Below are 20,936 nucleotides of genomic sequence, written 5' to 3'. Positions count from 1 at the left end.
AGAGAGAGAGAGAGAGAGAGAGAGAGAGAGAGAGAGAGAGAGAGAGATCTTTGATTCGGGGACCCAGAACATTGGGGTTGGTAGCGAGGAATGTGCTGCTGCCACTGGGATAAATTTGAGTATTTAACTGGGTACTGCTACACCTTATCTATGAACTGCTAGAGTGCATGAAGGGGCTGGTCCCGCTGAACCAAAGCTGTAGGATCTCCACGACATAGTGCAACAACGAAGTATCTGAGAGAAGTCCCAGTAAGGATCCTGTATTGATAGTGTAGCAGATGCCAGAGGCATCGAATCAGTCCAATGACTCATTGCAATGAACATTTACAGGTAAAGCTGTCGGGGCAAAGGATGTGACATGCCCCAGCTTCCACATGAGATATTATTATTATTATTATTATTATTATTATTATTATATCTGTTTTCTTTTAGACGGCAAGTTGCAAGGGTGGAGGGCAGATATGGAGTGATGGGGAGCTGAGTGGGACTGGGGTATATGGTATGAAATTCACAGTGAATCAATAAAATGTTTTAAAAAGGAGAGATCTCATGCACTGTTCAGTGGCTTGCTTGCCTTTTACCATTGACCTGTGTGAACATGCAGGTGGTTTCTCTTTCTGGAGAATGCAGTCCCCTGCAGGAAACTTAATTTGCGACCACCTTGATTTGTACATATCATCCTTTAGTTTTGTGAAAAATATATTTCTGTTCATTATAAGTTTCCTTGTATAATCCATGTTTTCCCTAATATATAATGGCAAGAAAATATTAGAGTAGAAATAGATATTCTAAAGGAAATTAATATAGTTAAAATTTTATTTTTAAAGTCACTCTGCAAAAGGCTGCTGGTACTGCCCTAGCAAGTCTCATAAACTAACAGACAACAACAGACGGATATATATATATTACACACACATACACACACACACACACACACACACACACCACACGGGAGGAGGGAGGGAGGGAGGGAGGGAGGGAGGGAGGGAGGGAGGGAGGGAGGGAGAGAGAGAGAGAGAGAGAGAGAGAGAGAGAGAGAGAGAGAGAGAGAGAGAGAGAGAGAGAGAGAGAGAGAGAGACTGAGACTCTGAGACTTCTGGAGGTTGAAAGTCCAGTCATCCAGTCATCCAGATACTAAGTCTATCATATGTAACTTCTGGGTTTAAATTTCTATCCTCTCAGTGTGTGTTTTATGATAAAAGGCATGAAGGACCTTTCTGTGGCATCCATTATAACAGCATAAATTCCATTCATGACACTTGTCCTTCCTGACCTTCATCCCTTCCTACAAGCCCTAACTCTAGTTTTCACCATATAAGGACGATGTATGCCAACATTTTAAAACTGGAGGAAATACAACTGATTCACAATACCCACATTACAGAAAAATAAACAAGATTTAAGGCACTATTATTTTTTATATATAACAAAGAAAAAGCTAGATATATTATCAAGTAATTAAAAAGAAAAATGTTTGTTTAACTCTAAATGTGGACATCTTTCCACAAGTGAAGAAACATACACGTATACACATAGATTTCTAGCACAGAGAATAATGTTCTATGAAAACAAATCTTGCAGTTTTAAGGATAGAATTTCAGCTATACCAAAAGAATATATACTGAGAAAACTTTTATAATTAGGGTAAATCTATTTCTATTGTAAAATGGAAGGTTAAGGGATATTGCCACTAGATGCCAAGATACAGAGTTCAAATATTAAACAACAAAGAATCTAAGAGAAAAAGTACTCATAACATTAGAGGGGTGTATCACTTTGAAAATATGCTTGGGGAGATTCTAGGAATAGAAGGATGGAGAAAGGGCATGCTGTAAAGTCCTGGTGTCTGCAAAAGTTAGGATCCTCCAGAGTTTACCTCTCATCTGTGCATTCTTTAAAAAAAAAGAGGAATTGTATCTGCAAAACCTCCTGCTGAGGGGCATGAACTGCTGAAAAGGTAAGGCACGTGGCAGCATGTAAGGAATGAGGAGGAAAGGTTAAGAAAAAAAGCAACCAAGGTGATAAACCAATCCTGAGAATTGCTGAAGTGTGTGTGACCTTTTCTGAAGGAAACCTGGGGGATACTCCACTCTCATTTTAGAGTCTTGCTATGCAGCACTAAATGGTCTGACATCAGGATCTTCTTGCCTCACCTTTGTAAGCCTTAGATTAACAGGTGTATGCCTCCTCATCTGGTCCTGATTTAATTAATTTACTTCCAAAATGATGTTCATAGGAAAAAAAGTCAGAATCAAAATGGAAGTCAGAAGCCAGGTTTAAAAGGGACTAGGACATCTACATATTCTTAGAATTTTCTGAGGTATCTATTGTATTGTAGAAATAAAGATACCTGTGGAAGTATCTATCTATCTATCTATCTATCTATCTATCTATCTATCTATCTATAATCTATCTATCTATCTATCTATCTATTTATCTACCTACCATCTATCTTTTTAATAATCTTCTAAGCCAAGTGTGGTAGCTAACAGACTTCCAATTCTGAGGCAGTAATAACCCAAATTCAAGGCCAGCCTGGTATACATAGTGGATTTTTGGTTGGCTTGGTCCACAGGGATTGACAAAACCAAATAAAACAAAAGCGTCATTTGTATAGTACAATGATAAAGAGTGTTTTCAAACTAAGACACTTTAAGTGCTCTGAGGTTGCAGAAAGAGATAAAAGTGTGAGAGAAAAAAACACTCTATGCTAATGAGTTACCTATTTCAATTCCATAAGCAAGTCAAATGGAAGCCTAAATTCGTGTTTGTGTGTGTGTGTTTATGTGTGGTTGTTTCTATTATACTCAAGTGTCTTGAAAACAAACAATAAAAAAAAATCCATTGAAAATAAAAGATACACTTAAAACAATTTTTTTTTTTGTTTTTCGAGACAGGGTTTCTCTGTGTAGCCCTGGCTGTCCTGTAACTCATTCTGTAGACCAGGCTGGCCTCGAACTCAGAAATCCGCCTGCCTCTGCCTCCCAAGTTCTGGGATTAAAGGCGTGCGCCACCAGTGCCCAGCCCACTTAAAACAATTTTAAACAATCAGGTATAGAAAAAAATATTATTTGTTCAAATCCAACTGAGTTCTAAACACCGAACAATCTAAACACTTTGAACCACTGCCCGGCCAACTTTAAACAATTTTAAACAATCAGGTATAGAAAATAATATCATTTGTTCAAATCCAACTGAGTTCTAAACACTGAACAATCTAAACACTTTGAACTGGGCGGTGGTTGTGCACGCCTTTAATCCCAGCACTTGGGAGGCAGAGGCAGGCAGATTTCTGAGTTCGAGGCTGGCCTGGTCTACAGAGTGAGTTCCAGGACAGCCAGGGCTACACAGAGAAACCCTGTCTCGAAAAACCAAAAAAGAAAAGTAAGAAAGAAAGAAAGAAAGAAAGAAAGAAAGAAAGAAAGAAAGGAAGGAAGGAAGGAAGGAAGGAAGGAAGGAAGGAAGGAAGGAAGGAAGGAAGGAAGGAAGGGAGAGAGAGAGAGAGAGAGAGAGAGAGAGAGAAAGAAAGAAAGAAAGAAAGAAAGAAAGAAAGAGAGAAAGAAAGAAAGAAAGAAAGAAAGAAAGAAAGAAAGAAAATTCTCTGCAAAATTGATGGCATTTTATTATGTAGTGTATTTTTGGACAATAAGTACCTTTACCTATTGTCTACAAATATGACTATGCTGTGGCTGAGAGCATGCACAGCTCTGAAACTGCTCATTACAAAGACTGTACTGTGATGAAGAGAAGTAGACATTTAGCCTGTTCACGTCTGCTCACTTTCACAGCTAATGATCTCAGCAAGAACAAAGGATCAACAAGAATACATGACTTCTTACAAAAAGTTAAGTGTTTTAAACAAAATAAACCTTCATTTTGACAACAGAAACAATTTCATTATAATGGTTTAGAAAATAATGAAGTTAAAACTTGTTGGTAAGACATTTTTTTTCCTAAAATGAAATTTAGGACTCTAAATTTTCAGAGAAATTTAGAGTACTGATTCAGAATATAATCTCATTAATATAGAGGGGAAGATTATGGACAAAAGCACATGTGAAAATGAATCAGAAAACTGAAGCATAGTTTTAAAACTCCATTGTCTAAATTCTGATTTAAAATTTTAATAATGATTTATAATTCTTTAAAAAGGTTATTTGGCTCATGAAAACCTTGCAGTTATATTTTATATTGAGATTTGGGATGACTGGACATAAGAACATTATTCTGTGGCATTTGAAGAATTATGAAATTTTAATGTGGGGCCCATTTCTAAAGCATGACTTCAGGAAGTCCAATGCTACTAACCATAATTATAAATATATATATTTTATTTGTCTTCTATTTTTGGCTATAAGTAGCAGTTTGCTACTCAATTATATATTCTCACTATCTGTAGAAACATTTTTGACTGATGTCATAGTTGTATGAACTTGTTGGATAGTCTACGATAATTTCATACTTGTAGACAATCATTATTACTTAGCTTTTCCATTTTCTCAAACATGTATCATTTTTATATGTGTTCAGGATCTTTATTATTCTACTGATATCAAAATACAAATGTTACTTTATGTTTCCATATTCTATTCTTATTATGTTAAAATATGAGCAGTGTTTTGTAGAACATATTTTCCTTTATTACATTATTAATTAGTCTAGAGCATTAAAGTGCTACCACATTTTATAGTTAAAACAAGAATATTTTCCCCATTCATGTCCCTCAGATAATTTGTTCTGGTAATCTATTTCCTAAAATTTAAAATGAGTCCTGCATGAGATAATAAATTTAGGAAGTTATGGTGTTTACTTTTTGATAGAGATTGATTACCTCATTTACATCACAAAATGATATATTGGGAATTTTTCTAGATTAAACTTAGTTTACACAATTATGTATAAGTTTATTCAATTTAGAATAGTTTATTTCAGTGCACATTTAAATCACCTGTTCTGCAGTTGAAAAATTGGCACAGGTTAAAAGTATTGGCTGCTTAGTCCCTAGAAGCTCTGGGTGGTCTGGTTAGCTGATACTGTTCTTCTAATGGGCTTGCCATTCCCTTGAGCTCCTTCACTTCTTTCCCTTGCTCTTCCATTGGGGTCTCCAGAATCAGTCTGATGGTTGGCTGTGAGTATTTGCATCTGTATTAGTCAAGTGCTGGTAGAACCTCTCAGGGAACAGCCATATCAGACTCCTGTCAGCAAGCACTTCTTGGCATCAGCAATAGTGTAGGTGATTTTTTTTGTCTACAGATGATATGGATCATTAGGTGAGGTGGTCTCTGGATGGCCTTTTCTTCAGTCTCTGTTCCATGTTTTGTCTCTGTCTTTCCTTTGGACAGGAACATTTAACATTTAAAAATTGTTAACATAGGTTAACAATTTTAGGTGAATTGCTTCTTGGCTAAGATCAAGTATAGTATCTGTTCTTAGATATGTCCTCTATCCAAGGACAATATATTAAATGGATTTTGGAATTAGGAGTTGAAATAGGAGCTGGCTCTATCCACTCCACGTAGTGACCTGGTATTGCAGTACCTCAGGAAAGGTAGACCCCTTCTGTGGAATAATGCTGGTTATATAAAAGACTTTAAAAAAAATTTGAGTGAGTGGGTGAAAGAACCCTCATAGAGGCAGAGGGGAGGGGGAAGAGATGTATGAAATGGGGAGATTTGTGGTCGGGGGTATCCAGGAACCAGGATATCTTTTGAAATGTTAATGAATAAAATTAATAATAATAATAATAAAAATTAAAAATCCTGGCTTCTATTTTAGAGGACCTGGGTTTAGTTCTCAGCATCTAACTGGCTGCTTAGAATTTCTCTAACTACAGTTCCATGGTATCTGATACTCTTTTCTGATACCTTTGTCTATAAATATATATGCAAATGAACATGAATACACAAAATAAACACATCTTAGAACACTTGTCTTGTAATCAATGTAATTAAAATTTCAACTTTAATAATACCTAGTCAAGGTTATAATTATCTTCAAAGCCAGTATTAACCTTCAGAAGCTCCATCAGACACTGGTTGCTCAAAATTCTCCTTGTTCCTGAGATGGGACCACATTCCTAAGAACTATTTATCTTTTCTTTTAAACTTTTGTAGCCCCTGCTGCTCTGGATAACTTTTATAGTAGGTATGATCATATAATTACAGTCATTCAGTATTCAATAGTTCTTTGGATTTAAATTTGGCCATCGCATATCTTTTTATGCTAAATAACTCCAATGTTGCCTTTTATGTAGAATATACATTCAATTGTATAGTTGGAAAGTAATGACAATCTACTTGCAATTCTCATAGAAAGGAAAATAAATGTAATTCTCCTGCTATAAAAGTCATGGTTTATACATGCATGTTTTATGCTTCCATTTCTTAAATTTTTGTTCAATAGTATTTCATCTAGTGGTACTTTTCTACTTCATTTCTTGTACTTTGATTTCATAAATATACTTAGCAAGTAACTTACAAAGATACTAGTGACAATATATTTCTATAGACAAGGTTATGCAAATTCACTGAAAAGATTAGCTACAGTATTTAGAAGGGAATGGAGGCTAGGAGAAAGTTTTAAATTATCTTTAATCTATTTTTTTATACAGTCCAGTCATTATCTCCCTCCAGGTCTGCCCACTGGACAGTTCCTCATGCCATTCATCCTCCCTCATCTCCAAGAGGATGTTCCAACCCCCACTCTCACCCCACTAGGCCTCCCCGTTCCCTGGGGCCCCAAGTCTGTAAAGGGTTAGTTGCATCTTCTCTTACTGAGGCCAAACTAGGCAGTCCTTTTCTGCAGGAGTCCCTGGCTTCTGTGTATTGTTGGACATTTTCATCTAAGATCCCTCCCTTTGAGTCCTGAGCATCTGTCACCTCCCAGGTCTCTGGTACATTCTAGCAGAACCCCTACCTGGTTAGGAGGAATTTTAATGGGAAAGTATGGGGGAGTATATGATGTTACAATACCTTAAAAGTAATTTTTAAAATGGTAGGCTGATATGCTCCACAGTGCTAAGTAGGTGAGGTGAATATCAAAGGAAGGGCTAGTTAGCAAACTAGCCACTTCCTAGGTGTAAGCCGCCTTGTCTTCTCTTCAGTGGAACTTAGAACAGGAGACAGACTCTGAATTGCACAAGGAACAGGGAGGCTCAGTGCTGACTAGATAACTGACATGAAAGATTTCATATAGCTACATTTTACTACAGAGACATATGATCATCCATGCTTACTGCTGCTCTATTCATAACAGTCAGAAATTTGAAAGGGCTTAGATATCTATCAAATAATGAATGGATTATAAAAATGTAGCAGATTTGATAAATAGTATTTAGCTGTTAAGAAGAATGAAATTATGAAATTTGTAGGTAAGTGGATGGAGCTAAGCTAGAAACAGTGATCCTTATGTAGGTTAGGTAGCTTGTAAGGACTGGGGGAAGTTGAGAGTAGATTCCATGGAAATTGGAATAGAATATAGTGTTATAAAAGGGTAAAAGGGAAACAAGAATAAAAGGATTAGGTAGGGAGAGAGATGGAAGGGCAGGGTAAAGGAAGGGCTATGGGAATATGGGAAGGGACAACTAACACTAAAGGCTTCTGAAAAATCTATATGGAACTAAACTAAAGTTTCTAAGAGGAAATTAAATGAAGGCATCTTATAAGGAGTAACTGTCTTAATTAAACTCCTTCCTCATGGCCCAGGAATCTATACAAAAGAGGAGGGAAAAACATTATAGCAGCAGAAATAACAAATGATCCCAAGGAAACTGCATTTTAGATACACAAGGCTGATGTAATATGAAGTCACAGAGATAAAGACAACATGCACAGGACCTGAATAAATGCAAGTCTGACAAAATCCCAGTATAGAGAAGGAGAAGGAAACACAATTACAAACCCTAATCAAGTTACTTGCAACTTTACCTACTGGGAAGGGGAAAATAACTTCTCTGTAAAAGTAACTTTTATTGACCTGATACAAACGTCCTCTCGAAGGCTTACTGCCTTCTTCTGATAACCTAGATTTAGCCCTGGAAGCTTTCAGCCTCCATACAATTGAACCTAAGCCTAGAATGTTTTCAGCCTCTGAGAGTTGCTGCTTAATAAGTTCACCTTTTCTTGTTCTATCTGTACTGTGGCTGGCTGGTTTAACTCAGCTGTTCTGGCTCAAACTGGTCTCTAGGCAAACTGATTCAACCTGGCTTCTCTGTTTCTTCCTGAATTGTTCTGCTTGGCCTCATAGTAACTTTGACAATATGTTCTAATCTTCACGCTCCTTCTCATTCTCTGGCTCTTTCTGTCTTCACATGAGTCTAGCTTGTTCTTTCTGTAACCTGTCTATTACTGTCCTGGTAAAACTTTTCTTTCCTTTCTGCACTGCCGCTTAAGTGGCTTCCTGTTCCTCTCTCTTCTCATGAGGGTTGGTCATATCCTATTCTGTCAAATCTTTCTCTGATTACTTTGTCTTCCATTCAATTAGATATAACTTTTAAAAATGAGTGTTTCCTTCTCCAAACTAACTTTACCTTAAATATTTGGGATTAAGAGGTGTGTACTAAGGGTGTGCCTATATTCCAGCTAGAGGGACTAAAGGTGTGTGCTAAGCAGTAAGCTACGCTACAACTAGAAATAGATATTTTCAGTAAATAATACAATCTAGTGGTTCACAGTATATTCAAATATCCTGCAACATTTCTCCAAAAGTGTCAACTGGAGTGAAACTGGATATATCACCTATACTCTATGGCAGGCCTCATATTTAGGAGGAGTTGACTAATATGAAAGAGATCCCATGTTTTATTGTTGGTTTTTTTTGTCTTTTTTTGTTATGGTTTGTTGCTTTTGTCTCTTTGTTTTATAGAATTGCTTTCAGAGAAAGACAGATAGAGTGAGAGAAAGAAAAATAGCATTAAATTTGGTGGCTAGCAATGTTGGAGAGAGCTCAGAGGACATGAGGAGTGGAGTGGATGTGATCAAAATTGAATGTGTGAAATAATAATAAATAATGTAAATAAAGTCTATTATTTAAAACAACCATACATCTACATTTTCTTTTATTTATTTAGCTCAACACCAAGGAGATAAAGAACATTTTGTTCTGTGATATAATGTTTTATAAAATAAACTTGGGTTGATTTGATAACCCAATTTTGTGAACTAAGATGAAACTGTAACTAAAATAGAGCTAATAACATCCACCTCACGCATCTCATAGTTCTCCAGGTTTGCTTTCTTGTAGACTATTCTCTATTTAAGTACTTTACTGACTGTTGCCAGGAGAGAATAGTTTACATTACTTAAAATATATGTTAATCAGCATATATTTTTGTATTTTATTCTTTTTAATCTTCTTTCAAAATAATTATTTTTTAAAAAATGAGTACCAACATTTAATTATTTTCTTTGAAGTCAATTTGAAAATTGTTAAAACAAGGTATCAAAAATAAATTATACATATATATATATATCACATAGCATTACATTTTTCTAATAATATGTCATTTTTTAACATTGTAAGTCCTAAAAACAATAGGATTTTAAAAATTACTTTGTATCAAATGACTCCATTATATTTATATATTTATATATAAATTATATTATACATATTTATATAACATAGCTCAATATTTACTAAATAAGTACACGCTTAATCAATAGTTCTGCACAATGTCTTATGGAATGGTGCTTGGAATGTTGAAATGTAAATCTATATTTTAATTTATAGTTTTGTTTCTAAGTATAAAATGCAGTATTTCATTTGCCTTTTAATCTGTAAGTATTTGTAGTACTTCTACTGGTTTTTATAGGGATAGGCAATACTGACAGTAGAGATTAGTTCTTATACTTAAAGCAAAGGCTTTTATCTAACACAGTTAAATATAACATTTTCTCAGGGCCTATAACAATGTACTTTTCTCAGCAGTTGGCTAAATTATCTGAACAATTGTATTTTCTTCATGTTATTTTTAAGTATTTATAATGTCACTAGAAATTTAACAATCAAATTGTATCTATTAACCGTCCAATCTAATCAATTTAAAAAATATCTTGGTGGTGGTTGTATTATGCTTGACCTAGAGAGTGAGACTATTAGGAGGTGTGGCCTTGTTGGAGTAGATGTGGCATAGTTGGAGGAATTGTTGTTAAACGTGTTAAAAATGGTTCTAAAAATTTATCTTAGAAATAAAAGGCTGCAATTTAGTAGGGCCCCTGTGCAATTAGTTATTAGAAAGATTGTATTGCAAAGTCAGCCAGTTCCTTCAAACACTTCTTGATGGATCAGCTTAGCAGTGGTATTCCTACTCTGTGTGATCTTTTTAATTTCCTTTATAGTGTTCAATTTGGGGATATTTTGAAATATCAAAACAAAAAGCATCAAAATTCTGATCATAATGAAAATGTTAGAAGGTAACAGAAGGAAATTTGGGGACTGGCAGCTTCAATGAGAATACTAGACAGGGGTCCAGGCTGTACAAATTAAGAAATGTGGAGAAAAGATCTGTACAACACTGCAAATATTTCTTGATTAAGAACTATTAGAAATGGGTCATCAGCAAGATATTTTATCCTAACCACATAATGGTAGTTAAATCCACAAAGGAATGTTAATAAAAATAGACTCTTTAAAGGCAGCCTGCCTCTGGCACAGAAACTATTTCTTCGTGCTTCTAAGAGGAACTAAGACCATAATGAAGCATTAGAAGGTTGCATTTTGGTACATTAAACAAGCAACAGGATTTCCCTCATTTTCAGACAGGAGTTTCATTAACCTGTTAATGTTTATTCATGTAATATCCTCACAGACTTAAAATAGCTGAGGTCTTATGGAGGCTAGTATTCTTGATATACACTGTGAGAAAATGAGTAACCTTTTCTTTTTCTGTCCAATTTCATTCCTCTAATGTAAGAACTGCTTTTTATAAATAAACCAGTCCATGAATCCTTATTCTTTCTCTCTCAAGACATCTATCACTCTCACAACCTCCCTATTTTCCCTAGAGCATTTCAAATTCTCTCTGTTTTGAAAAATTGTATAATTTTGTATAGTAATAGTGAACATTAACAAGGTCAAAGTGCTATATTCATTGCTCTGTGTACGCTACCTCACTAAATCCTCACAAAGTCTTCATGACATCTTCCTGTTGTGTAATAGGTGCAGAATTTAGCTCTGACCTCAGCAGATCTGGCACTGCAGACTGTCATGCTCATCAGAGAACTACTCTTAGGATTACAGGTGAAGAGGAAGTGTTCTCATTAAGTCAGGGTTGACCCCTTGTGTGCTTTTAATGTTTTACAAATAATTGTCATTCTGCAGTAGTTTCCACAGAGCAGGACTTTCATCATTAAAATGGGTTTTGTTTTATTTTTATGTACATACAAAAAGGTAATATTTATAAATATTCTGAAAAACAGTTGGGTCAGAAAGGTAGGGAGGATGATGTAACGTGACTTCTCTGTGGGCAAAGCTCCTGTTTACTGAATTGCTGTCTCAAAGCAGAATGGAATGAAGTAAATGTTGTAAATATTCTTGACTACAGATGTTTAAAATGTTGAACTATTATGTTTATTATTAAAATTCCTTTCCTGTGGATTACAGATAAAATAGGTCAGAATATATGTGCTAATTTGAGAACTAAAGATCGGGTTATTCATAATGTTTTACATTTAGTCAAAAAATGGCAATGTTCTTAATATGAAACCTAGCAAGCTACAATCAACACCTGCTAATCACCTGTAACCAACACTCCTTTTAAGTAAAAAATATTTTGTTTTGACATTAGTATCTAAATATGAAACAATTTAAAAATATATTAAATATTTGTGATTTGCTGCTTGAAAAATACTGATATATATTTCAAAAGCAAAGCTGTCTTTCTCAAATCTACTGCTTCATTCATATGTAGGTTTCAATAGAGTGGGAAGAACAGATGGTACTATAGGTTCTGTTTATTCCTCTCTGGACTTTGATATGCAAATTGCTGTTCTGAAAGAATGTGAAATGAACTGACCACCAAATCCTAAGAGAATCCCTTTAAAGAAAAAAAAGAAAGGGGAGGAGGAGAGGAAGGAGTAGTTGGAGAGAGATTGCAAACAGGGAGAAGAATGTGCTTTGCCACTTGGATTTCCTGTACAATGTACTCAAATATAAGATATTGCTGCCATTGCAATGCACAAAAGTAAGCTGAGGACATGATGATACAAAAGATTTATTTTGTTAATTTTACAGATTGATTCTTTACTCAGGGCGATATTTGCCTTTATGCATAATTGAATTTTATAACGCTTCAGCAAAGAAAATGAGATATTTTCTTACTTGAAATTTTTTATATAAATGGACATAAATGGAAATTAGCTTTAAAAGGAACACCGTAAAGGTGGCAAAAATAAACCCAAGGATTTACTTCTTAAGTTTGTATAATATAAATTTTAGAAATATATTTTCTGACAATAGTTTTCAGTCTTATTAACCTTTGCTATAGCCAACCTTTTACCAAGTGAATATATCATAGTAAAATCAGAATACGTAGAACACATTAGAAAAGGAAAATTAGAAACATGGAGAAAGAATGGATTACTAGCAATATAAATAGAGTTCAGGCCAGTAAAAGTTCTTTTGTAGAGGAAATTCTTTATAGGAAAATAGGTGCGAAAGCAAGACAAAAATTCAGAGTAGTTGAAGCATTCAATATATAAAGGCTCAAAAGATTTAAAAGTATATTTGTTCATCTATTTGACATAATTTTGTCTCAAAATGTTTAAGTATAGGGATGACTAATTACTACTGAAATAAAAATAGAAAACATGGAAAGTGATTTAATATAAAACACATACTTACAGTGAGATATGTACCATAATTAATATATACTGTAAATGCTCATAGAGCTGACTCTCAGATGGGGTTTTTATTCATAGTCTAGCCTTGTCAACAAAGATGAAAGTTAATCATTCTATACATTTACACAGTTGTAAATCACAAAATTTCATAGGAAATGATGAGTCAGGCTCAGAGAACCTGTGAACCTACCTGTTTAAGCATGTAAGGCATGCCCTTTGGGTGAAATGAGGTCTGGTCAAGGAATTTCTCATACATTAGGAGCTCTCTAAAAAATGTCTACTATCATTCGGATCCCAAGATTCTTACAAAGGATTATGGGTTACAGGCTTGATCTCCTGTGTGTATTGCTTATTCATACCTTTTGGAAGCAGGGAAAAAAGTCAAGTTATTGCAGGTGTGCCTCATAAGGAGCTGCTGGGGATCCGGAGTGTCTCTCTCTCTCTCTCTCTCTCTCTCTCTCTCTCTCTCTCTCTCTGTCTCTGTCTCTCTCTCTCTCTCTCTCTGTCTCTCTCTCTCTCTCTCTGTCTCTCTCTCTGTCTCTCTCTCTCTGTCTGTCTCTGTCTCTGTCTCTGTCTCTCTCTCTCTGTCTCTCTCTCTGTCTGTCTCTGTCTCTCTCTCTCTCTCTCTCTCTCTCTCTCTCTCTCTCTCTCTGTTTCCTGACTATTATGAGTTGAGCACCCTCCTCTGCCACATACTACTGCTGCTGCACTGTGCCTTAACCAGTAAGGATCAGATATCTCTGAAATAGTTAAATCTCTCATTCTTAGAGCATTATTATCTCTCATATGTTTGCACAGCACTGAAAAGCTAACGAATACCATGTTCCTTCCAATTTGATAGGCTAGCTTTAATTTTTTTTCACAGTAAGACTGGAAACCATTGGCATTACAACAATGTTCAAAAACCAAAGAAGTGTGTACTATCTTGCTATCATTGGATAAAGCAAAGTTGTGAACTACCCTTTAGGTGGATGGATTTGAAGAAGGCTTCGGAGCCTACAGTGACTTGCTTATACACAAGGAAGAGCTACCATAGTAGCAGCCTGCAGTGGGCTTTAATGAATAAGACATGGAATATGTATAGCTGAATTGTGCTTGATCTTTTTTCCTAGTGATCCATGAGCTGGGTCACCTCTTCCTCCCAAAGGAATTGTTTTGCACTACATAGATGACACAGGCATTGCCAGGCCAAAGTAACAGTGGCATTTTGAAATGAGTCTCACAGGAGAAACAGAAACCAGCAACAAAAAATTCCACAGCCTCACTGAGTCAGGTCAGAAGATATTTGCTACTCTAGTCACGTCATGCCCTTGCCAGATGGAGCTGGCTTCTAGACGTGGGAGTGAGAAATATCTGGAAGTCCACCCACACCTTAATGCTTGCAATGCTATAAGAGCTGTCATCACAGATGGTAAATGTAGAAAATGGTTTGGATAAAATTTATGATTGACATTTTCAAATAAATGAGGGAAAGAATAAACTAATAACCCAAGCATCTATAAAAGTTCTGGCATCTGTCCAAGAAAAAGTCAAGAAGATGCCACTGGTAAGAAAAAAGGAACTTGGAAATTTCATTATAACATAGCTAGAGGCATTGATTGAAAAAAAACAAACCTAAAATGATTTACTAAAATAATGATAGGTTATAACTCCTTAAGAAATTAGTTATTCCATTTGGTGGTATACACGGGAAAAAACATTTTTATGTTATTCTGGATACCACATGAATCACACAACTCATGTATTTTTCCTCAAGGGTTTAATGTTTTGAATGGAATTTCTGAGGTGTAAATGAGTTGGGTCTCTGTATATAAGAGACATAATTTTTTAATTTAATTTTATTATTTACTTATTAGGTTTACATCCTTCTCACTGACCCCTCCCAGTTACCACTCATATAATCCTTCCCCCCTCTCCCATCTTCTGGTCTGAGTGGGTGAGAGACCCTCAGTATCCCCTCCCCAATCTGGCAATTCTAGTCTCTGCCAGGATAGATTAAGAGACAGAATTTTAAACCCAGTTTGTGTTGTTTGCTGTGTTATACAACCTATTTAGACATTTTATTAAAAAAGAAATGAAAAGTCTTGATATGTTATGTGCCACACCCATAAATGACTATGCCCAGTCAATTGGAGAAATGTGTTCACTCACAGATATACTCTAAGTACTCCACATATGCCAAACAAAATTCTATGCATAATGAGCTTAATGGTGAATAAACAAAGCTAGGAATATTCTTGCTCCTGTATAATTATGTTACTCTTGGATTAGAATGTACATAACGAAGAAGTGTCTGAAACAAATGCTGGCAAACATAACCTAAATAATGAAAGTTCATTATAGGATGATCAGGGTGGGAAAGAAGTAAGGAAGATGTTAGCACACCGACACTGAACCGTGAGCCTAGGAAAACATCCACCTTGTTAATGTTTTTAGAAGCTTTAAGTAGGTGATTATGGTTAAATGAGGTAATAAGAACAGGGCATGACATAGTCAGAAAAGGCTGATATCCTTATAGGAAAAAATAGAGGCTTTATAATTGCAACTGTGTATACACAAAGAAACCACTGTGTGAACCTTATAGAAGAAAGCCATGGACAAACAAAGATGAATCTTCACAAGGAACTAAGCCCACTGTTAGATTGATCTTGAACTCTCATCATTCAGAACCTTAAGGAAGTAGATTCCTGTTAAATGTTCATTTTGTAGGATTATGATTTTAATGACAGCCATAGTGAGCTATTATGTAGGGGTAGACAGAGAAAGTAACATAGGTAATGAACTTAAAAAAGAAGCTTGGAGAGTTTGAAAAATAGAGTAATAGGAATATGAGAATAGTCATAGGAAGTAAGGGAGGTTTAGAAAGAAGGGAAATTGGAGAACAATAAGGGCTAGTTCATGTTGGTAGTAGACGGCTAGTAAGATGTAAATTAAGATTTTATTTAAAGCCAGTTAAAGGCATCACCAAACGTTCTTGAAGAATAGTCTGTTGAATACAGAGATGGAAATGCTACATTAACAAACTGAGCATTTTCTGCAAGGTTAATGATTTTGAAGAAAAATGAGTAGTCTGGGAATACATCTAGAAGGTGTGATGTATACAACCTGCAGGTACACTGATGACACAGAAGGGTCACTTTCCTGTGTGCCTATTCTGCATGGAGTATATGCATACTACTTATAAGACAGTGATCATAAGAATAATTCATAAATCTATAATAAAAAGCTTTCATTGATAATGACTTAAGCACAAATTGATAGGGATTGTGCTTAATCTACATACAGAAAAACTTAGAATCATTTCATAACTGCATTTTTTTATTAATTTACTTCTTTATTCATTTTATGCCTTGAATGCAGTCCACCTACCTCCTCTTCTTCAAGTCCCACCCTCTCACCCCCTTTTCCTAATTCCCCTCTGCTTCAAGATGAGAATCTCATCTTGGGTAGCAACCTACCATGACATCAAGTATTATTGAGAATAATTACATTCTCTCTCACTTAGGGCAGACAAGGCAGTCTATCTAGGAGAAAGGGATCAAAAATTTGGCAACAGAGTTTGAGTCAGAGACAGCTCTGCTCCAATTGTTGGGGGACCCATATGAAGAACAAGATGAACATCTGCTGCATATGCATAGGGGACCGAAGTCCAGCCCATGCATGTTTTTCGGTTGATGGTTGTCTCTGTGAGCTCCCTTAGGCCCATGTTAGTTGGTTCTATAGGTTTTCTGTGGTATCTTTGACTCCTCCACCTCCTTTAATCATTCCTTTGACTTTCCCACAAGACTCTCTGAGCTCTGCCTAGTTTTTCGCTGCAGGTTTCTGCATGTGTTTTTGTCAGCTGCTGGATGAAGCCTCTCAAATGACAGTTGTGCTAGACTTCTGTTGGCAAGCATAGCAGAGCATCATCAATAGAGTCAGGGGTTGGGTCTCTCTCATGAGGTGGGTCTTAAGTTGGACCAAGCATTGGCTGGCCATTCCCTCAATCATTCCTCCATATTTATCCGTCATATTTTGAAGGCAAGGCAAATTTGAGTCAAAGGCTTTGTGGGTAAGTTGGTGTCCCCCTCCCTCCACTGAAAGCCCTACCTGGCTACTGGAGGTAGCCACTTCAGGCTCCATATTCTCTGCTGCTTGGAGTCAAACAGTAGCCTACAGAATGAGAAAAGATCATCACCAAACCTACATCTTTCAGAGGGCTAATACCCAAAATATACAAAGAACTCGAGAAACTAAACACCAATATTCCAGATAACCCAATTTAATAATGGGGTACAGTGCTAAACAGAGAATTCTCAACAAAGGAATCTTTAATGACTGAGAAGCACTTAAAGAACTGTTCTATATCCATAGTCATCAGAGAAATGAAAATCAAAACAACTATGTGATTTCATATTACACCTATCAGAATGGCTAGGATAAAAAATTCAAGTGACAGCACGTACTGTCAAGGATGTGGAGCAAGAGAAACAGTCCTTAATTTCATTTCTTAATTTTTTATCAGATATTCATAGGTCAAGTGTTATAGTTTAATTTTTGAAGCAATAAAATATTCTTTCCAAAACCAAATGAGAGTGGGTATTTTATTTAAAATGAAGGTCACAGTCTATCATTGAAGAGAGAGGGCCAAGACAGGAACTTGAAGGCAGGTCTACATACCATTGGACACAGCATTATATCCAATCAAGGATCTAACAAAACAGTCAAGATGTATGAAAGAAACTATAGGGGATTATTTTGTTTTATTTATTTATTTTTTTTTTTACTTTTTTTTCTTCTAGATAACTTACAGATCACCTTATACTTGGCTTGATTTCTTATTCAGTTCAAGATACACTACCTAGAGAAGGCACCACCCCATATTGGGATGGGCCTCTATTTACTTCAATTAACAATTAAGACAAATGCCCACAAATACAACTATAGGCTAGTTTGATCTAGGCTATTTCTCAGTTGAGGCTTTCTTTTCAGATGAATGTAAGCTAAATCAATTTGTCAGTAAAGCAAAACAAGACAGTAAGTATAGTAGCTTTTTAGCTACAGGCAAGCTATAAGTAGCTCTATTGAACAACTGTGTATCTAATTCTATGAATAATGACCTTTTGTAAACAAATCTCATATTGTATAAGTCTGATTTTTTTACTTTAGCTTTCTTATTATTGGTTGTTTTAATTCTCTATCTATCTATCTATCTATCCATCCATCATTCCATCCATTCATCCATCATCTATCTATCTATCTATCTATCTATCTATCTATCTATCATCTATAATGAACTCATACATTCTTGTGTGTGTGTTTTCTGTTCCAGTCTCCTCTCAATGAAAACATCCATTTCTGGAAGGAAGAAAAGGCATATAAGGCTCAGGAAATTAACTAACAGATTTAGGAAGCTTCTGAAACTTAAGATATTCATATAAACTCTTCCCAAGGTTAAATGCAGTATGACTTTGAGAAAGAAGATAGTCTTCAAGCAAATCACCTGCCTGTAGATCATAACAGAAATCTAGTCATGCAGCCTCTGTGAGTTGTCATCTCTGTTAGAATAAGTCTTTGAAGATGAAACTACCTTTGAATTATCTATGCTGCTATAAATAAAGTCTTCTCCATATTACTATAAGTAACCCCAATGAATAGATAAAGACTTTGATCTAATCGTTTTCTTGATCAGTCATCATCACTCTGTCTGGAAGGAATGGGTATTTTTTCATTCATATCCATTATAAGTCACACAACTGTTTATGTAGACTAAAGTTCAACCACGTGTTCACAGGTATTATTCAACTGTTGTTATCCATCTTGGTTGGTTCTTTTACTTTTTTGGTCTTTTTTGTTTTTGTTTTTTTTCATTGATACAGGGCCTTTTTTTACTGGGCCAGGGGTCTCTCCAATACAATCTAGCATGCATCAGTGAGGCCTAGTGATCTACCTGTTCATGTCTCCCCAGTGCTGAGATAATTACCAGGTGTCATAGTATATATCTTAGTATGTACTGTAACTAACTATCAGTCCTTGTTAATAACTATTTTGGTTTGATTTCTACTGCTGTGATGAAGGATCCCCACCAAAACCAACATACAGATGAGGCTTACAAGACTCACCACAATCCTTCTTCAACGAGAAATAAATTAGGAAACCTGATAATATCATACAATAGTCAGTGAAACAACAAAAAATTGTACATGTGTTCTCTGTTTACTAGTTTGTTCATAATGATATATTAATTCACTAATAAAGTCAAAGACTACCTGCCAAGGGAATGATATAACTCACAGTGGATTGTGTCTTCCCACATAAATCAAGAATCAAGACAACCCCTGACAGACAGACTTATAAACCTATTTGATGTAGACAATTCCATAACTGTGGCTAACTTACAGGAGATTTAAGCTGAGCAAGTCAACATTTCAAAGGAATCCACACATTATCATCAATTATTATTGCCTTTTTTCTTCATTCCTTATGTTTGAACATTTTGGTCATGCTTAACAGATGTAAGAACAATACAAGACCATTTTAGATGTTCATAAATGCAACTGTCTTAGCTATAATAGTTTTTTCTATGCTGCCATGGTTACATACAATGTTTTCATATCTATTGTGTATAGTGACTGTGATGTTCAACAGGCTCTAGAAACATCTAGGAGACATACCTCTGGCCCTGTCTGTAAAGAAAATCCTGAATTGGGTTGACAATGGACTCAATCTAAATGTAAATAAAACTGTTGCACAGGCTGTGCTGTCATGATCAGAATAGGTGAGAGTGCACTGTATATTAATATCTCTCCCCCCTCTCTCTCGGAGTTTGATACAGTGACCTTGAATAGCTGGGGCCATAACTTTCCTAATATGACAGATTGTATTCTTCAACTGTGACCCCAAATAGTCTGCCCTTTGTTTTTTTAATCACATAATTTGTCATAGTCACCCTAAAAAAAACAAATGCAGAACATAGATACTGAGAAGTAAAAGACATTGTTGGAATAAGTTTGACCTTATGGCTCTTAAATAGAGTCTATAGCCTGGAAGGCTTTGTTGTACAGTCTAGTTTAGACTGAAGACTGTTGTAAAACTGCAGTGTTGTAGCTGGGTTCCAGAGCTATAGTTGCCTTTACCATGTGTTAGGAAAGCTAACAACCTTTGGTTTCTGGAATGGAGGCATGTACTTTGGAGTATTTGGTCTATGAGAATCTAGTATCTGATCCACATTACTGTAACAAGTAGTTTTTGTAAAACCTCAGGGTTGCTGTTCACCTCCTATCCTTTCCTTTTCTTGTAAGACATTCATATTTAATATAAGGCTTGAGAAGCATGGCTTTCAAATATACACCTCTAGTGGGTGTCTAATGATTACCTGGGTTACATCAGTTTTGTGCAAGAAAAAAAAATAGATTAGCTTCCTTTTGTAAAAATTGAGGGCCTCTGTACAAGCTAGGTAATAGGTTTCTAATTTCTAGGACTGTGATGGAAATGGAATTAGTTAAAACTAACAAGAAAATACAGATTAACTTCCTATGCTGAAACCATTAAGAAATTATACCAGAACCTTGGACTAAGACACTCCTATCAGGTTTATGTGAGCACAGTCTCCAAGATCCTGGTCCTCCAGACCCCAGCCCAGAAATCTAATGGAAACTACAGGAATATGACACAAGTCTCAAAGCCCTGACATTAACTTAGAAGACTCTAGAGAGCTAAAAGCTTAGAGAGGACACATTTCATAGAAATCTTAAAATAATCCCTGTATCAGTCATCAATTCCTCAACTTTCGTCTTATGCCAAACATAACCCACACTCATATTTTCCAGGTAACAATCGTTTGTTCATTGTTAAAATGAAGAATACTCAAAGAGGGAAGGAGTCAAAAGTTTCAAGGGAGGCTCGCTAGGCAACAGTACACCTAAAATCCAAGTTCAGATATGTCCGCCGAATGGAAAGGTCAGCTCCAAGACAGAGAAGCCTAACAGAGCATCACTATGACCACAGGCTTGGCCTATTGGGTAATTACAATTTTTCGGCTATCAGCCAACAAAGGGTTGTATTTACCTGTTTTGATATGTGCAGGTCATATTTGTGCACATAAATGTTTATGTGTAGGGT

The 20,936-nt window shown here is 35.8% G+C and overlaps 1 protein-coding gene and 1 pseudogene across 1 annotated transcript in view; one reads left to right on the top strand and one right to left on the bottom strand.

Moving 5' to 3' along the window:
* Epha6 (EPH receptor A6) overlaps positions 1 to 20,936 on the bottom strand; it is a 900,945-nt gene that overhangs the window by 695,971 nt on the left and 184,038 nt on the right. The window lies entirely within an intron of this gene.
* Positions 5,393 to 5,559, top strand: LOC114614699 (annotated as a pseudogene).

Source organism: Grammomys surdaster, unplaced genomic scaffold (genome assembly GCF_004785775.1).
Source record: "Grammomys surdaster isolate TR1022 unplaced genomic scaffold, NIH_TR_1.0 126398, whole genome shotgun sequence".
Lineage (NCBI taxonomy): Eukaryota > Metazoa > Chordata > Mammalia > Rodentia > Muridae > Grammomys > Grammomys surdaster.
This window is presented reverse-complemented; position numbering and strand designations above follow the sequence as displayed.